This window comes from Dermochelys coriacea, chromosome 4 (assembly GCF_009764565.3).
Source record: "Dermochelys coriacea isolate rDerCor1 chromosome 4, rDerCor1.pri.v4, whole genome shotgun sequence".
Classification (NCBI taxonomy): domain Eukaryota; kingdom Metazoa; phylum Chordata; order Testudines; family Dermochelyidae; genus Dermochelys; species Dermochelys coriacea.
The window spans coordinates 104,948,088-104,968,538 of NC_050071.1; the positions used below are offsets into that span (position 1 = coordinate 104,948,088).

A 20,451-nucleotide genomic window follows, 5' to 3' on the forward strand; every position below is an offset into this window, starting at 1 on the left:
GATTACTTATTTGTATCACAGTAGTGACTAGCAGCCCCAACTGAAATCAGGGCCCCATTGTTCTAGATGCTATATATAGACATACTAAGGGACAGTCCTTGCTCCAAAAAGCTTTCAGAGTAAAAGACAGGCAAAGGGTGGTGGGGGAAAAAGAAAGGCACAGCATGAGGTGTTTTTGTCCAGAGTCACAAAGCAAGTCAGTGGTTGAACTGTAATTAGTACCGAAGCCTCCTGATTCCCAAAACATTGTTGCAGCCACTAGACAATGCTGGCAAACAAATGCTGGAATGCACAAAGAGTGGGCTATAAGTAAAGCTAAAATTATAATTCCAGTATATAAATCAATACTATGTCCTTGTCTGGAATATTGTGCTCAGTTCTAGTCAGCCCATCTCAAAACAAAAAAAAAAAAGCAAAAATCAATGGAGTTCATCATAGTAATAAAAAATATATAGTCTAATCATTTTTTTAATATCAGAAAGAATCCTGTCCTTCTTAGAGTATGAGTGCTACACTATGAGTGCTACACTTGTGGTGCTGCAGGTACACTGTTGTAGCACTGTAGTGTAGACATTTACTACAGCAATAGAAGTGATTTTACGTCATTGTAATAAATCCATCCCCTTGAGAGGTGGTAGCTAGGTTGACAGAAGGATTCTTCCGCCACCCTAACTGTACTTACAGTGGGTGTTAGGTTGACCTAACTATGTTGCACAGGGTGCAACATTGTTCACAGTTCTGACGGTATCTCTACACTACGAAATCAGGTCAAACTAATAGAAGTCGGTTTTGTAGAAAGCGTTTTTATACAGTCGAGTCTTGGTGTCCCCACACAAATGCTGTAAGTGCATGTAGTCGGCGGAGTGTGTCCACAGTACCGAGGCAACCATCAACTTCCGGAGCTTTGTACTGTGGGTAGCTATCCCACAATTCCCGCAGTCTCCACCACCCATTTGAATTCTGGGTAGAAATCCCAGTGCCTGATGGGGCTAAAACATTGTCGCGGGTGGTTCTGGGTACCTATGGTCAGGCCTCCATTCCCTCCCTCCCTATGTAAAAGCAAGGGCAGGTAATTGTTTTGCGCCTTTTTTCTTGAGTTACCTGTGCAGACGCCATACCACAGCAAGCATGCAGCCTGCTCAGCTAACCGTCACCGTATGTCTCCTGGGTGCTGGTGGACGTGGTGCTGCATTGCTACAGAGCAGCAGTTTATTGCCTTTTGGCAGCAGACAGTGCAGTATGACTGGTAGCAGTCGTCGACATAGTCCTGGGTGCTCTTTTAACCGGGCGCCTGGGCAAACATGGGAGTGACTCAGCCAGGTCATTTCCCTTGTTTTGTCTCATGGTGATTGAGTCCTACCGGCAGTGCACTGTCTTTTAATCTGCAGCCAGCAGAAGATGATGGCCAGCAGTCATACTGCACCATCTTCTGCCGAGCACCCAGGAGGTGACAATGGCTAGCGGTCATACTGCACATTCTGCTGCCAGCAAGATGTATAAAGATAGATTAAGTGGCTCAAAACAAGAAATAGACCATATTTGTTTTGTATTCATTTTCTCCTCCCTCCCTCCCTCCCTCCCTCTGTGAAATCAATGGCCTGCTAAACCCAGTTTTGAGTTCTATCCTTGAGGTTTTGAGTTCTACCCTTGAGGCGGCCATTCAGTTTCTCGCAAAGCCACCCCCTTTGCTGATTTTAATTCCCTGTAAACCAACCCTGTAAGCCATGTAGTCAGTCGCCCCTCTCTCTGTCAGGGCAACAGCAGACAATCGTTCCGCGCCTTTTTTCTGTGCAGACGCCATACCATGGCAAGCATGGAGCCCGCTCAGATCACTTTGGCAATTAGGAGCACATTAAACACCACACGGATTATCCAGCAGTATATGCAGCACCAGAACCTGGCAAAGCAAAACAGGGCGAGTAGGCGACGTCATCGCGGTTACGAGAGTGATGAGGACATGGACACGGACTTCTCTCAAACCACGTGCCCTGGCAATGTGGGCATCATGGTGTTAATGGGGCAGACTCATGCGGTGGAACGCCGATTCTGGGCCTGGGAAACAAGCACAGACTGGTGGGACCGCATAGTGTTGCAGGTCTGGGACGATTCCCAGTGGCTGCGAAACTTTCGCATGCGTAAGGGCACTTTCATGGAACTGTGTGACTTGCTTTCCCCTGCCCTGAGGCACAAGAATACCAAGATGAGAGCAGCCCTCACAGTTGAGAAGCGAGTGGCAATAGCCCTGTGGAAAATTGCAATGCCAGACAGCTACCGTTCAGTCGGGAATCAATTTGGAGTGGGCAAATCTACTGTGGGGGCTGCTGTGATGCAAGTAGCCAACGCAATCATAGATTTGTTGATATCAAGGGTAGTGACACTAGGAAATGTTCAGGTCATAGTGGATGGCTTTGCTGCAATGGGATTCCCTAACTGTGGTGGGGCCATAGATGGAATCCATATCCCTATCTTGGCACTGGAGCACCAAGCAAAGCGAGTACATAAACCGCAAGGGGTACTTTTCAATAGTGCTGCAAGCACTGGTGGATCACAAGGGACATTTCACCAACATCAACGTGGGATGGCCGGTAAAGATACATGATGCTCGCATCGTCAGGAACTGTGGTCTGTTTCAAAAGCTGCAGGAAGGGACTTTCTTCCCAGACCAGAAAATAACCGTTGGGGATGTTGAAATGCTTATAGTTATCCTTGGGGACCCAGCCCACCCCTTAATGCCATGGCTCATGAAGCCATACATAGGCAGCCTGGAGAGTACTCAAGAGCTGTTCAACTACAGGCTGAGCAAGTGCAGAATGGTGGTAGAATGTGCATTTGGATGTTTAAAAGCACGCTGGCGCAGTTTACTGACTTGGTTAGACCTCAGTGAAACCAATATTCCCACTGTTATTACTGCTTGCTGTGCGCTCCACAATATCTGTGAGAGTAAGGGGGAGACGTTTATGGTGGGGTGGGAGGTTGAGGCAAATTGTCTTGCTGATGGTTACGCACAGCCGGACACCAGGGTGGTTAGAAGAGCACAGGAGGGTGTGGTGCGCCTCAGAGAAGCTTTGAAAACCAGTTTCATGACTGGCCAGGCTATGGTGTGAAAATTCTGTTTGTTTCTCCTTGAGGAAACCCCCCACCCCTTGATTCACTCTACTTCCCTGTAAGCTAACCACCCTCACTACCTCCCTTCGATCGCTGCTTGCAGAGGCAATAAAGTCATTGTTGCTTCACATTCATGCATTCTTTATTAATTCATCACACAAATAGGGGGATAATTACCAACATAGCTCAGGAGGGGTGGTGGAGGAGGGAAGGACAAGGCCACACAGCACTTTAAAAGTTTAAAACTTTAAAACTTATTGAATGCCAGCCTTCTGATACTTGGGCAATCCTCTGGGGTGGAGTGGCTGGGTGGCTGGAGGCCCCCTCACCACGTTCTTGGGCATCTGGGTGAGGAAGCTATGGAACTTGGGAAGGAGGCCGGTTGGTTATACAGGGGCTATAGCGGTGGTCTGTGCTCCTGCTGCCTTTCCTGCAGCTCAATCATACGCTGGAGCATATTAGTTTGATCCTCCAGCAGCCTCAGCATTGAATTTTGCCTTCTCTCATCATGCTGCCGCCACCTTTCAGCTTCAGCCCTCTCTTCACCCCGCCACCTCTCCTCCTGGTCATTTTGTGCTTTCCTACACTCTGACATTGTCTGCCTCCACACATTCGTCTGTGCTCTGTCAGTGTGGAAGGACAGCATGAGCTCAGAGAACATTTCATAGTGAGTGCGTTTTTTTCACCTTCTAATCTTCGCTAGCCTCTGGGAAGGAGAAGATCCTGTGATCCTTGAAACACATGCAGCTGGTGGAGAAAAAAAAAGGGACAATGGTATTTAAAAGGGACAGTGGTATAAAAGACACATTTTATAGAACAATGGGTACACTCTTTCACGGTAAACCTTGCTGTTAACATTACATACATAGCACATGTGCTTTCATTACAAGGTCGCATTTTGCCTCCCCCCACTGAGTGGCTAACAGCAGGGAGCATTTCTGTTCAGCCATATTCAAACAGCCCAGCAGGAACGGGCACCTCTGAATGTCCCCTTAAGAAAAGCACCCTATTTCAACTAGGTGACCATGAATGATATCACTCTCCTGAGGATAACACAGAGAGATAAAGAACGGATATTGTTTGAACGCCAGCAAACATACACTGCAATGCTTTGTTCTACAATGATTCCCAAGTACATGCTACTGGCCTGGAGTGGTAAAGTGTCCTACCATGGTGGATGGAATAAGGCTGCCCTCCCCAGAAACCTTTTGCAAAGGCTTTGGGAGTATATTCAGAAGAGCCACGAATGCCAGGGCAAATTAATCATTAAACATGCTGGCTTTTAAACCTTGTATAGTATTTTAAAAGGTACACTCACCAGAGGTCCCTTCTCCACCTGGCGGGTCTGGGAGGCAGCCTTGGGTGAGTTTGGGGGGGACTGGCTCCAGGTCCAGGGTGAGAAACAGTTCCTGGCTGTTGGGAAAACCGGTTTCTCCGCTTGTTTGCTGTGAGCTATCTACAACCTCCTCCTCATCATCTTCCTAGTCCCCAAAGCCTGCTTCCGTGTTCCCTCCATCTCCATTTAAGGAGTCAAACAACACGGCTGAGGTAGTGGTGGCTGAATCCCCTAAAATGGCATGCAGCTCATCATAGAAGCAGCATGTTTGGGGCTCTGACCTGGAGCGGCCATTCGCCTCTCTGGTTTTCTGGTAGGCTTGCCTCAGCTCCTTAATTTTCACGCAGCACTGCTTCAGGTCCCTGTTATGGCCTCTGTCCTTCATGCCCTGGGAGATTTTCACAAATGTTTTGGCATTTTGAAAACTGGAACGTAGTTCTGATAGCACGGATTCCCCTCCCCATACAGTGATCAGATCCCGTACCTCCCGTTCGGTCCTTGCTGGAGCTCTTTTGCGATTCTGGGACTCCATCATGGTCACCTTTGCTGATGAGCTCTGCATGGTCACCTGCCGCTTGCCACACTGGCCAAACAGGAAATTGAAATTCAAAAGTTTGTGGGCCTTTTCCTGTCTACCTGGCCAGTGCATCTGAGTTGAGAGTGCTGTCCAGAGTGGTCACAATGAAGCACTCTGGAATAGCTCCTGGAGGCCAATACCATCTAATTGCTTCCACAGTACCCCAAATTTGACCCAGCAAAACCGATTTCAGCGCTAATCCCATTGTCGGGGGTGGAGTAAGGAAATCGATTTTAAGAACCCTTTAAGTCGAAAAAAAGGGCTTCATCATGTGGATGGGTGCAAGGTTAAATCGATTTAACACTGCTAAATTCAACCTTGATGCCTAGTGTAGACCAGGGCTGAAAGTTACAGTTTGGTTGACCTCAGTTTTAGGTACAGACCAGGCCTTAGACTGACACTAGGTTGACAGTAATGCTTGGATTGTGCAAAGGTCTGAGTGCTTCCTGAAAGACACTTCACACTTTCCATTGACCCTGAAGTTAAAGAGGGCAGATGGTCTTTGGCCCCTTGTAAGATCAGTTCCTAAAAAAAGCCAAGTTTTAGCCCTGGATATGCCTGAAATGGGGGTTGTATATTTAGCTTTAGAAGACAGAATTTGTCCCGAAATGTTCATTCATTTATATTATCATCATCATGGCAAATCCTAAAAGGACAAACCCTCCCTGCAGATCCAGCTCACCGAGACCAATCTCTAGCTAGCTCCTTAGGAATAATTTTGGCTTATTAATTATTCACAGAACAGTAAAATGCCAACTGAGACTAGAAATTAAAATGCAAACAAGTTTATTAACTGAAAGTGAAAATGTGGCACTTGTGGAAAACCACCAGTCAAAATAGAGTATCTATTTAAGCTAACTGTGTAACAAATCTATTGCGGCATTAGGGATCCCAGCTTTATTTATTTTTCCACTAAACAAAAGTTGCTCTAACATTTACATTTCAAATGGGAAACTCTTCTAGAAAGACATTGCACTGTAAATTCATCAATATTTTCTCATGTAAGGGCTATCCTAAAAAAAAAATTGACATTCTTGACAGACTGCTTTAGAAGTGGCAGGGGGGCGGGGAAAAAGCCAAAATGTAGCTCCCAGCACAGGAATCTATTTATAATATCCGTTTGTGAAAAGTGTATATCTGTATTAAAATTTTACAGACTCCACAGCTCAGATTCCCTTTCCCATTTGCTCCTGGCTCCTTGCTCCTGATTTTGGCCATGTTGCTCTGCCCAAGCCACCTGTCTGGATGTCTCCGGCATGTCTTTCTCCATTCTCACCTCTGACCCTTCTTTCAGGCTGCCCCATCAGCCTGGAGATGCCTCCTTGTGAGTTTGTCATGGAGGTAATGGAAGTCATAGATTCCATGACTTTCCATGACTTTCATGACTTCTGCAGTGGCTGGTGGCTCAGGGGCAGCTCAGGCAGCCCGTGCACCAGCTGCAGCTGTGGCAGTCTCAGGTCACTGCTCTTCCCCCCCCCACCAGCAGCCTTTGGGTATGGGGGTTGTGGCAGGGGATGAGGTGAGGCGGGCTCTGGGCAGCACTTACCAGGGGGGCTCCCCAGAAGCAGCAACATACCCCTTGCTCTGCTGCTAGGTGGAGGTGTGGCCAGGCAGCCTCCGCTCAGAGTGCTGGCTTCGCAGATCCCATTGGCCGGGAACCACAGACAATGGGAGCTGTGGGGGCGGTGCTTGTTGGCAGAGGCAGCATGCAGAGCTTCAATGGCCATGCCTCTGCTTAGCAGCTGAGTGAGGGGGATGTTGCCACTTCCGGGGAGCCCCCCAGGTAAGCACTGCCCAGAGCCTGCCTCACCCCATCCTGTGCTCCAACCTCCTGTCCCCAAACTCTGCTGCTGCTGGAGGGGGAGGTGTGGAGCCAGGTAAGGAGCTTACCAGCCCCACCAACCCCGCTCCCCCAGCACTAGCAGATATCCCGGGCCGCACGCCATGCCCCCCCCGCAAGCAGCCAAGCTGCCTTCCTCCAGCACCCACAAGACCCCCTCCATGTTTTATTCACTGGCATTTTTAGTAAAAGTCATGGACAGGTCACAGGCTGTGCATTTTTGTTTACTGCCCGGGACTTGTCTATGACATTTACAAAAAATACCAATGACTACAATGTAGCCTTAATCATGTCCTTTATGTCCTTTCTCCAAATCCCACTTCTTCAAGCTCTATAGTTCTAATATAATAATTTATATTACCTGACACAGAAACAATAACCAACAGGGCACATGCATTAGCCTTGTATTTAACCACATAATCATCCCCATCACCCTGCTCCTTTCTCATTCCTTTTTATGTTTTCTTGTTGTTCTGATGTCTTATGATCTTGCAGGCACAGGTGCACATGAATAACATTATGCACAGGTATAGATTCACTGAATTCCAGATTTAAGTAGCATCATGGACCCAATGGTACCAAACATGCATAAAGCAGTGTTTCTAATTCTTGCAATTTTATCATGAGTCACATAATAGTGTATGGTTTACTTAAAGCCCCAGCTCCTAAAGGCAACAACTGATTATGTGACAATCCTAGGTTTTATTTTTAAAAGAGAGTTAAGTTTCTAGTCCTCAGCATTGCAGAGAGCAGCTTGCCCCAAGTGCAGCCTGAATCCCCCAAAACCAAAAGGGCAATGAAAGAAATCAAATTAGGGTTTTTGTTTTTTTTAAGTTCATTATTTTAAGCCAACCTGAATATTCTTGGTTACTTGATTTATGATTTTTGAACATTTGGCAGTTAAGCCTGACCTTATTACGAACACTTAGAATGTATATTTACAGTGGCATACACTGATTCAACTTTTGTTAGAAAGTAAATGGCTTTCCCATCCTTGAATATAGTCCTCACTCACTTCAGTAGTCAAATTACATTGCTAGAATTACAAAATACCTTTTTTACAATTATATTAAATGTAAATTTTTTCAGTCAGATGGTTTTTGATGTTGAAATGTATAAAGAGAAGACAGTGAAAACAATAAGATTAGTATTGTGCGTGTCTCAAGAAGAGTTTTCTTCCTGAAAGAGCAGCAGAATAGCGCTATCTTAGTGTTTCTGATCTATTTTATATGGTTTGCTATTATTTTAATTAAGGGCTGTTGATTAATCACAGTTAACTCACGAGATTAACTCAAAACAATTAATCGTGATAAAAAAATCACAATTAATCACAATTTTAATTGCACTGTTAAATAATAGAATACCAATTAAAATATATTAAGTATTTTTATGATTTTTTGGGTTACTTTAGCCTATTTTTAATACTTTCCTTAGCTTGTTCTAAAAGATGATTTGCATAATAAATATCCTTTCTTGATCAGTGGTATTTGGATCTAAATTATCCCATTTGTCTGTCTTTAGTTGGTCAAAAGGAAAATGTTTGTATTGGAAAATGCAATTAGAAAAGGATTATGTTGTGGGGGCAGGAGACAGTACCAAACTGTTTTTGTTTTGAAAATATTCATGCACTTTTTTTTCTTTTTCAGTGCATTTCAAAGTGCTCACGTTTCACCCCCCAGTCTTTCCACTCTTAGTTCTTCAGTACTTGAGCTGCCACCAAATATAATTTCCTGATGCTTCCTGGTGAGAGTGATAAGTAAGTATAATATTGTAATTATGATAAGATTTGTCAAGAACATCAGAATCATTTATGCCCATGAAGTTTATAATTATCCTTCTTTACACAAAGATTGTATAATGATTACATTTTATTCAGCGAATGCTTTACCAACTATCATTGTTCTCTTTGTAGAGCCTATGGACCCCCCATATAATAATTCAGATTTTAAAAAGCTTGCAAGGCTATCCCTCTTTGACCCTTTCTTGACTCTCATTGATCCTGGACTGAAAGGATCTTACTGTGATACCCCACAAACCCTCTCTTAATGTGTGCTGACTGAGTACTGATATACATATCTCAATAATTAATTCCAGTGCAATACTAATTTGTACAATATTCCTTTACTTAATCATCACTAACACTGTCTGTTTGACGCTTAGGAGAATGTATTAAATTATTTTAAAAGATTATGCTTATTCTGAATTCTCTGAATTCAATCAAGTGTAAATATTGTGTCATAAGGGAATGAAAATGACCTAATTTAAAAAAATAAAAATCTGTTTTATATAAACCATTTTATGAATGGCTTGTAATTCTGGCAAATAATAAAACTTGTGTATATTTGCTTTGAATATTGATCATGAAATTGAATCATAATGTGTTTGCCATGTCCTACAATATTGGAAATATTTTAGATATCTGGAATGGATATGAACTCAAAACAGATTCACTAATGGACTTAATTTAATGTATATTTCAGGAACAGTTGTTTCTAACCATACCTGAAAAAGTGAAAGGATTACATTTCATTTCAATTAATTTACTGAAGCTATTGAGTAAAAGTAGGTTAAAATGTTGAAAAGTTACTATAACTTATATTGCTTTCAAAATACAAGAAATGGTCAGGAAACCCCCCCCATCCCTGTCGGAACATTAACATTCCAATTGTCCTTGTTTATTTGTAGAGAGGATAAAGACTTGCCACATCTTAATAATTATTATCTGACATATTGTGTTGTGTTGTAAGGTCTAGAAAAAGGATTAGAAAATTCTTCCTTTAATTATAGAGGATGAAACTGTCACCACCGTCTTTGCATTGCATGTAACTGAGACAGTTGATTAATGATATATTGTAATATTGCATCTGATACATGTTTTGTGGTATATAATCCCCTAATCTTGCAATGGGATAAAATAGAGACAGATAGTTGATGAGATTAACATTTTTCAAGACCATTATCACACACACGTATAAAGCTGGAACATTACGGTACTTCTCTCTAGATGTCTGACCATGGCTATCCCTATCAACAGTAAACAATCAATTCCAGACATCTTATAATACATTGGAAGATTTGAAGTCAAGGTTTTCAGAAGTAGGAGTTTAAATTCTTGCTTCAAATATAATTATCTTTCCAATCCACAAAGTGAAGGTGGGGGACAGTAGGACAGATTGAAGTACAGGACCACGTGGGTGCTTGCAAGTGGAGGAGGTTGCATACATTGCAACACCTGCTTTAAATAATGTCCGTCCAGTTTAGTAACTTTTGAACCTTTTAAGTTTAACAATTGGTCCCACCATATATTTAGTTTGGACATTCTGGTTATCTTCCCCAGACATGAGGAAGACATCTATGAGGCTCAAAACTTGTCCTTTCCATGAATAGATGTTGGTCCAATAAAATATATTACCTCACTGACCTTCTCTCTCTCATATCCTGGGACCAGCTCAGCTACAAAAATACTGCAAACCAAGATTGAAGATCAAAAAGTCTCAAAAAAGCCTGGAATAAAAACCCAATTGGTAAAAATTGCATCACATCTATCAAGGTATTTTTATGGCTGTCATCACCATAATATCTGAGTATATTACAATCATCCACAAATATATCCCCTGCAAGTTCTTCCCTATCTATCTCCATTTCACAGATCAGGAATTGAGGAATAATGTAGGTTGAAGTGACTTGCCCAAGATGTCACAGGAGGCCAGTGGATGAACCAAGATCTTCAGAGCCCCAGTATAGTTCTTTAGCCATTAAACCATTCTTCCAAGACAAAAATAAGCACTTAGGAAGCAATAAAGCACATAGAAAATATCTAAAATAAGTCATTTTAATAATGAGGAGGTCTGGAAAGAGGCAGGTGTTTGCCCACATGCATCATTAATAATCAACTTGAATCAAAACAAATCCAATAACTTCATTATGTGATATTTTTTTCATTAGCTCCAAATGACAGCAGCAATGAAACCTGCAGTTTGTTTAGAAAAAGTGTCACTAGAAGGTAGGAGGTGTATACATTAGAACATCTGCTCTAAATAACCCCCCTTCAATTTTGTCACTTATAGGTCAATTTGCAAAGTACAGAATTGTGTGGGTTGTAGCTGTGTGAATCCTAATAGAATCAGTGGGAATTGTGCAGCTGAAACACTGCAGAGCAGTTTGAATTTTCAACCCTAAAGTTAGATAGTAGACATCCAGCTTCCCAGATTCTATGGTTCAACTTTTAAAAAAACTGTTGATGCTTAGCTGTTGCTCATCCACTTTACAATGTGTGGAGTTTTAAGAACTGTAGGTAGTTATAGCACCAATAAGATCTGCAGTATTCTGTGTGGTAAACTTAAAAAAAAAACTTGTCAATTGAAGCTGAAGATGGTGTTAGCAACTTGCCAAAACCTTTCAGAAGCATCAATATTTATGGAGACTATTTAGGGCTTGTGCTTGTCCATTAGAGGCTATTCAAGTCTAGGTATTAACCATTAGAGAGAGCAAGATGCTGGGAAAACTATTTAGGGCCTGATCCCTTCCTTTGCTAACTGCCCAGTGGCTGGAACCCAATCACCACTGGAGCCCAAGAAAGTAACCTCTACATCTGGGAAAGGACTTGGATGAAGCAGCCATCTTATTTGTCCAATTTGTGGAGTCCAGTGACTGCATACTTCTGTCCTTCACACTCAGTCAGAAGTGGTGGGGGCAGGGGGTGGAAATTCAATAAGCAAGCATGAGAACGGAGGGTCTGGGCGGGGAAATATAAGGCTTAACCATCCTTAGCAGTGCAGTTTCTGAATCTGATTGGGTTAAGTAACTCTTCTCACCCTTGGCCTGTTATAAAATCTAATGTAATGGAAATCCTTATGATATCATACATTCTGCAACATAGTTTCATTTCATGAAAAGTAGGAACAAAGAATTGCTGAGACAAAGTTTCTAAACAAAAATATCTTTGTTAATTAGGAAATGTGGAAGGAAGACACATAGTTTTGATTTTAGTTGAATGTATATGACAATTTCCACACAGCCCCCTCCATCCCTTGGAAAATTACTAACTGAAGGAAGAAGAAGGGATACAGGATTCAGTGAAATAGATCGTTATATATTAGAACACACTGGCAAACCACTTGCATGCTAACAGTAGCTGATGGATTAACTTCAAAAGCAGAACTACGGTACGTGAACAACCTGCAAAAAACTATTTACATAGATGCAGATTCTCTCACCATACTCTCAGTGGGTAAACCCAGTTCTACTGCTAAGCAAGAAAAATATTAGAGTCACTTTTAGAGTGAAAGGGGAAAAGGGCTATTAGAATTTGTTTACAAAGGAGAAATAAGGGCACAAATAAGAAAGGGATGTGTATGTTAAATAAACATAAGTGTAGTGATCTGTGCGAAATTATGAGCACAAAAAGATTTCTGAAAATTATATTTTTTTGCTCAGGGTGGTCTCAGTTGGATACATAATTATGCATGTAAATTCCCTATTTCCAAATACACCATTCACTTAATTTAATCTTATTTAAACTTTCCTATGCACTCATGCCTTTAAGTACTTAAAATGCATTCCTTGCAAAATCAGACCTGTATGTATAATTGTACTCTAAGAGGTTCTGAAGCCTGTATTAAGTAATCTTCTTACCTTCAGAACATATTTTAGTAAAATTTCTTTTTAGAAGGTCAGAAAGTATGCCTGATTGAAATAAATAGCTCTGCTTACAAAGCAAGGTACTACTCAATATGAGTAAGGGGAGCAGTATCCATCCCTCAGTGTATTCGGCCATTTCTCTTGTTTGTGAATTGTCCACGAATAGATTAGCCAGGTACTAGGGTGATTTAAAGTGGCACAAATCCATTGAAGCCAATAAGCTATGCTTATTTACACCTGTTGAAAAATCTAAAATGTTCCCATTAATTTACAGTATTTTAAATGTTTTGATGAATATTTTCTACAAAATACATTTCAGCCTGTGGATTGCTCATGAAACTGTTAGCTTTATGAGTATTGCTTTGAGTATTCAGCATACATAGTTCAACATTCTTGTGATTCTAATTGGGAATATAGGCCACATGGGACATTTCTATTCCCTGATTGGATAAATGAATCTTTTAAAATGAATAATTTTCCTTGTGATTACAACTTCAAAATTCACTATAAAGGCGAAATTAATTTTTCATGTGAAGAATGGGAATAAGTACCTCTATTCCAATTAGCCTTATTTTTTTTGTAGGGTCAGATGCTGAGTGGCTTAATGGTGGTGCCTGCACACCAGCTGCATGCAGCAAAACCGGTTACCATGCCAGCCTATGTATGCTGGTGCAGAAGAATAACGAGAGGCGGAAGAGACAAAGATGTTTACAGGGTGAACTGGGGAAGGATCATGGATTTTATGCAAAACCAGTGACTCTGGTGACCCATTGAACCAAAGAAAGGAGTTGTGTCTACCATTCCAGCCCATAAGCTGCAGTAGTAGCCACAAGGGAGCTGCACAGAAAACATATAGATTGGACATGAGTTGAAGAAGTTAATATCATCTCCCATCCTCTCCACGTTCCACACAGATTCTATGCAGATGTAGTTAATTGCACCCTCCATGGATATTCTATATCATTCTCTAAAAAATATTTTCTAAGAGACACAGGGCAGGTTTACACTTAAAACACTGCATTGGTGCAGCTGCTGTAATGCAGCTGCACTGCTATAGCACTTAAGTGAAGATACCCTAAACCAACAAGAAAGCTTCTCCCATTGGCATAGTTAATACACATTCTTGAGAAACAAAGCTCTCCCATCAACATAGCACTGTCTATACTAGGGGGTTAGGTCAGTATAATTACGTTGCTCAGGGGTGTTGTTTTTTAATAACCCTGAGCAATGTAGTTATACCGATGATCAGTAATATAGACCTGGTCTTAGACACTATTCATGTCTAGTCTATTTGTTGACATTATTCAACTTTGTGTGTGTGTTTTCAGTTTAGGTCAATTATTGAAAAAAGTGTCTAAACTATTGCTAATTCATTTTTGCTAAATTTACTTGGCACTAAAATAATGTAGTGTCTGAATTTGGCCTATTCTTTGTATAACATTAAAGACACTTTCTACAAGCCATTACCCTCTGATCCCACTGAGAGTTACCAAAAGAAAACTTTCTACAAGCCATTACCCTCTGATCCCACTGAGAGTTACCAAAAGAAAAAGAAGGATTCTGGGTGGACTCCTCCTGAAGGTCGAAACAGCAGCGTGGATTTCTACATAGACTGCTTCCGCTGACGTGCACGAGCTGAAATTGTGGAAAAGCAGCATCGCTTACCCCATAACCTCAGCCATGCAGAACACAGTGCCATCCACAGCCTCAGAAACAACTCTGACATCATAATCAAAAAGGCTGACAAAGGAGGTGCTGTCATCATCATGAATAGGTCGGAGTATGAACAAGAGGCTACTAGGCAGCTCTCCAACACCACTTTCTACAAGCCATTACCCTCTGATCCCACTGAGAGTTACCAAAAGAAAAACGGCTGCTACTCTGAAACCTGTCATTAAAGACACTGACATGTACTATAAAGTAAAATAATCTCAAATCTCAATGAAAGGTAGTAATAGAGGAAATAAATTGCAAAGAAAAAATAAAGGAAAATATTTGCAGTGATAGCTATTTGGTAAAATACTCATGTTCAGTATTTGTTAATTTACATCTCCAGAACCACTGAGTGATAAACACCGAAGACTTCAGGATGAGTAGTTTATGCATCACAGGAGATGGATATTGCTTAGTACATGCTCCCCTGCCATGTAGTTAGTCCTGTGATTCTGGAACTGTTCAATTAAAACAAAATTAAATGAACAGAGTTGCATAATAATGTTCTACAGCAGACAGCTCTGTGAGTTAGTATTGTGTAGAGCGAGGTTGCAGGATGGGACCCATTCAGAACACAGGATTAGTGCATTGTCTATTCATCCTCTCTTGTGAATAATTTTATTGCATTTGTTTTAGTAATTATAGTATGGTCATTGAATGTAACTTTTGCAAAAGGTGATCCAGCTTTAATTTAATGTTGGACAACAACAGATGTTTCTCATGCAAATTGAAGAATTAATATTTTGAATATACTTAAAAAGAAATGAGAGAAAAGTATTCATGGGATTCTTTTAAATGATTAACTATGTATTTGTTGGGATATTGATCTATTTTCATAGAAACAGTGAAAGCCAAAGTAACGAATTTGTTTAAATAACACTGTCCAGCACAACTACATGACAACTAGAAACCAAGTGATTATATCCATGACAAAATGGTCTACTTTTGAGCTAGCTGAAGTACTGTGAACTATGTCAATATATCAGATAGTTTCTAAACATATATTCTAAAAAACTGTAAGAAGATTAATTGCTTAAATTTCCAGAAACTAATAATTCATTGTGATGGCCTAGACGATCAGTTTGCGATCTTATCCATGATATGAGGTACTATGAAGCAGCCTGGGAGGGAGATTGATTCCCTACGTAATAATGTTCCTGCCAGTCTCCCTGCTGCTTCGAGGATGGAGTACACTCCCTGAAATGGCAGTATACCTACACTGCAAGATAGGTTGGGGGAGTAACAGCTCCACCCACTTCCCATCACCCCATCCACCTGTGCAGGATGGGCGCACATAGCACCTGTGTAGAGCCTGTTTCTGCCTTACCCCTTGCCACGTTTCCTTGCCCCAGTGTTCATGTTTGATCACAATATGAGGCAGACTAAAATACTTTTTTATTACAAGCCATTTATAACAATGTATTTAGACTACATGGAGCTATGCAGATTTACACCAGCTGTAAGCCCAGTGTATGTTTAGTATTTTTTCTTTGAGGAAGAAAACTAGAGTCCAGATTAGCCTAAAATATTGGTTTTGTTTATTTTATCTTTTTTTCCTGATTGTAAATCATTGCGACTTTATGTATTCATTTGTAACAAACAGGTCTGATTACAGTAGGGATTGGTGCACTCAGATGTTTCCCTTTAGAAAATTCAATTAAATACAAAATTCTTTGTTCTTTTCTGTAGAAACTATTTGGTAAATGGAAAACATTTTGTTTAAATACACCTGATACAATACTAAACAACAATAAATTACCTTATTTTTTATGCTCAGCAGATAAGCTAAAAAGGTCATTCTGTTTTTAACTTGCATTAAAATGGGATGAAGTAACTTTATCACAGTATAGTGTAATTTAAGTTCTCTTGGGTTTTTGTTATTGAGAGGAAAGCCTTCCAGGCTAACATAAGGACAAAAGAATAATCTTTTAAATTATTGATGAGATATCTAATCTCAACCCCAAACTGCTGACCTTATTCAACTGACAACATAGAAATATATTACATAGTGCACTCTATTAATCAAATTCACATTTTTTAACACTCACTAGTAGTGCATGGAAGGTTGGGAATGATTAAGAAAGTAATTATCTACAATCTACTAACAATATCACTATCACTTATCAATAGAGTATTGAATATTGAACTGGGCGACTGAAGCAGGGTCAGCTAAGCCTTTTGGGAGGATGAAAAGGAGGGCAAGTTAAATAGTCACATATGTGACTTTAATTTAATTAAACCAAAATTTTATGTTGTGCTCCTTTTGTTTAATCCTGGTTTTGTAATACAAGATATGATACTGTAAATAAAAATACTTCACATACTTTTGTATCCATAGACCTCAAAGGCCTGGTAATCATTATCCTTACTTTAGAGGTGAGACACTAAGAGGTTAGGAGACTTTCTCAAGATCTATACTGTGGTTGAATAGCAGTTGGGAATAGAACCCTGGTCTCTTAGCACAACATTCAATTCAGCGAAACAGATGCCCTAGTTGAAGCAGCAGGGAAAGTGATACTTGCACACCAGTTATGTTGTGACAGGATGGAAAGAATTCTGTTAACTGGACTTTTGTATCTTCCCTTTCCACAAAAAGACCTATCTAGCTTTAAGATTAGACTCAATAAGTTTATGGAGGAGATGGTATGATGGGATAACATGATTTTGGCAATTAATTGATCTTTAAATATTCATGGTAAATAGGCCCAATGGCCTGTGATGGAATGTTAGATGGGGTGGGATCTGAGTTACTACAGAAAATTCTTTCCTGGGTATCTGGCTGGTGAATCTTGCCCATATGCTCAGGGTTTAGCTTATCGCCATATTTGGGGTCGGGAAGGAATTTTCCTCCAGGGCAGATTGGAAGAGGCCCTGGAGGTCTTTCACCTTCCTCCGTAGCATGGGGCACGGGTCACTAGCTGGAGAATTCTCTGTTCCTTGAAGTCTTTTAACCATGATTTGAGGACTTCAATAGCTCAGACATAGGTGAGAGGTTTTTTGCAGGCGTCGGTGGGTGAGATTCTGTGGCCTGTGTTGTTCAGGGGGTCAGACTAGATGATCATAATGGTCCCTTCTAACCTTGATATGTATGAATCACCAAAGCCAGGGTGAAGTTAAAAATCCTGGTGCACAGCTGTTGTGGTGGGAGATGTGTTGAATAAGCTGTCAGACACACCACAAAAGGGAGGAAAGAAGCAAACTGTTTTCTCTTTATTGTATTTCCAAGGTGGTACTATCAGAATAGGCAAGTAAGATAAAATAAAAATTTAAAAAGAGGCTGCTGTAAAATCAGAGCATTATTTTAGTTACTTGTGAGTTACATCCAAAAGAGATTTTGATATTTGATACAACTCTCTTTTATAATAGCGAATATTTTTCAAGTGACACAAGTACTTCTTATGGCCTCAGTCCATTCATGTACTTCTATAGTAAATGCTCTTTTCGGTGTTTCTGTTTGTTCAAGTAAAAAGAGAATTTAATAGCATGGGTCATCAGAGGGAAAATGATGAAGGATTGGTGAAAGTGAAGTAAATCAGTTTCAGTACTGGCCCATCATGATAGATGAATCAGAATACTCTCTCATGTACACTTTTATTTTTTCCTGAAGAAATAATTCCTGTTACAGAAGGGAAAAAAACCCTCATCAATCTCTTCCCCTGTTAGCAGAGAGTACTAGTACATTAAACTTCAATAACAGGTGAAAATTACAAACTGCATACAGATGTTTTTAATTGCATAAACTAGGGATTTTTGCAGTGGGAAAACTAGAATCTCATCACTTTCCTTGCTGCTGTACATTTTGAATTATTTTATGTAAATTCATTTGGCTATATGCAAAAAGTGTGACATCATGGAAGGCATAACAAAAGCAAATCTACTTTTTTAAAATCTTTCAAAACTTGATTAGTTAAGCAAAGAATAACTAACCATTTGAAAAAGAGGGGTCAGGTGGGTGAGGTAATATCTTTTATTGAACCAACTTCTGTTGGTGAAAGAGACTAGCTCTTGAGCTACACAGAACTTTTCATCAAGTCTGAAGACCAGAAGCTCGAAAGCTTGTCCCTTTCACCCTTGGACCAGTAAAAGATATTGCCTCCCTATCTTGCCACTCTAGTGTCCTGGGACCAACCTGGCTACACCAATATGGCAAACTATTGAAAAATAAGTGTTTTAATGAAGCTCTGATTAAAAATTCAGGCCCCCATTCTGCAAACATTTAAACGTATATATCTTCACTCATGTGAGTAAAGATACACATATGCTTCAGGTACTGATGCTGCAGAGATTTAGACACAGAGCTTAAGATCAAAAGGGAGCATTACATCATCCATTCTGACCTCCCACATATCCCAGGACATTGTTTCACCCATTTATCCCCGTACTGAGCCCAATAACTTGTATTTGGCTAAAGCATATCTTCCAGAAAGATGGCCAGTCTCAATCTGAAGACATCAAGAGATGGAGAATCTACCACTTACTTTGGTAGTTTTGTTTCAATGGTTAGTAATGTTATTTTAAAAAGTTGGGTCTTATTTCTAATTTGAATTTGCTTGGCTTTACATTCCAGCCCTTGGTTCTTGTTCTGCCTTTTTCTGCTATATTAAGAAGCCCTTTAATAACCAATATTTTCTCCCTATGAAGGTACTTATACATTGAATTCAAGTTACCTTTTATTCTTTTTCTGATAAAACAGATTGAGCTCTCAAATATCTCAGTGTAAGGCACTTTCTCCAACCCTTGAATCATTTTTGTGGTTCTTTTCTGCACCCACCAGAACTTTACACAGTATTACAGAATTTATCTTTATATGTCATATACCAAGGTAAAATCATCTTCCTCCTCTTCCCCCCTACTCCCCTGTTTATACAGCCAACAATTACATTGGCTTCTTTTGCCACAGCATCACATTGAGCATTCTTGGTGAATTGCATCTCCACTCTGACCCTAAAATCATTTTCAGAGTAATCTGTCAACTTCATGAAAAAACTCATACAGATACAGACAGACATTATCTTCCTCTCCAAATGCAAACAGATGGATATCATACCAAAAGGACTGATCACGAAAGCTTATGCTCAAATAAATTTGTTAGTCTCTAAGGTGCCACAAGTACTCCTTTTCTTTTTACAGCTTTCCAGGATACAATCCCCCATTCTGTAGGTATGGCCTGCATTCTTGTACCTAAATGCCTAAATGTACCATTCTGCCAATCTTTGTGTCACCCACAAATTTTATGAGCAGATCATTGATAAATACGAAATTGATGAAACAGTTGAAGAGGACTGATCCCTGCAGAACCCCATTAGAAAAACCTCCATTCAAGGTTGATTTCCCCATTGATGACTGCTTTTTGAGATCTTTATTGATACTGTACTGCTAATTTCTTTACCAGAAAGTTGGGTGGTAATGTGTCAGATTCCTTACAACGTCTATTGAATTACATATTTCAGAGTAGCAGCCGTGTTAGTCTGTATTCGCAAAAAGAAAAGGAGTACTTGTGGCACCTTAGAGACTAACACATTTATTAGAGCATAAGCTTTCGTGAGCTACAGCTCACTTCATCGGATGCATTGAATTACATAGTTATCTTTCTCAGCCAAACAGGATAATCTCATCAAAGAATGAAATCAGGGTGTTTGATGAGATCTATTTTCCATAACATCATGTTCACTGGTGTTAGTTATATCTCTATCCTCTAGTTCTGTAGGAATTGAATCCTCTATCAACTTTTCCATTATTTTGTTTGGAATGGATGTCAGGCTAACTGGTTTATTGTTACTCAGGTTATCCCACTTGCCTTCTGGAGTTTCCCTGGTATTAAAACATATCAGCAGAGCAGAACTTTTGTCAGGAAACTATTTAGGACTTTTTAGTATGTTTTATGAGGTTGCTGTTTTAAAAATCTTTATCCCTAGTAGATCATATTTCCAGTCCTCAGTTACCAATGGACTGGAAAGTACTTCTTCATCCTCATGTGTTAAAATTAAATAATTTGGCGTTATTCCCAAATACATAACACAAACATCTATTGAACACTTCTGCCTTTGTTCCATCATTATTATCAAAAATTTTACTATCTCCATCTGTCATGGGTCAGGTATACCCCATTGCCAATTTGGGTTCTGTAGCCCACAGTCAAATGCAAATAACTGATTTTCTTCTCACTGAGGAAAAGCCAAATGGTCAGAGATAATAGGACTGTCCTCGGATTCAGGACAGTATGGCCTAAGAGCTGGAGTC

At 40.3% G+C, this 20,451-nt stretch overlaps 1 long non-coding RNA gene across 1 annotated transcript in view; it reads left to right on the forward strand.

The window, feature by feature from the left end:
- LOC122459885 overlaps positions 1-20,451 on the forward strand; it is a 30,450-nt gene that overhangs the window by 4,161 nt on the left and 5,838 nt on the right. Inside the window, exon 2 of the long non-coding RNA XR_006280843.1 lies at positions 8,505-8,614. This is a non-coding gene — a long non-coding RNA (uncharacterized LOC122459885). The remainder of the gene's footprint in view (positions 1-8,504; positions 8,615-20,451) is intronic.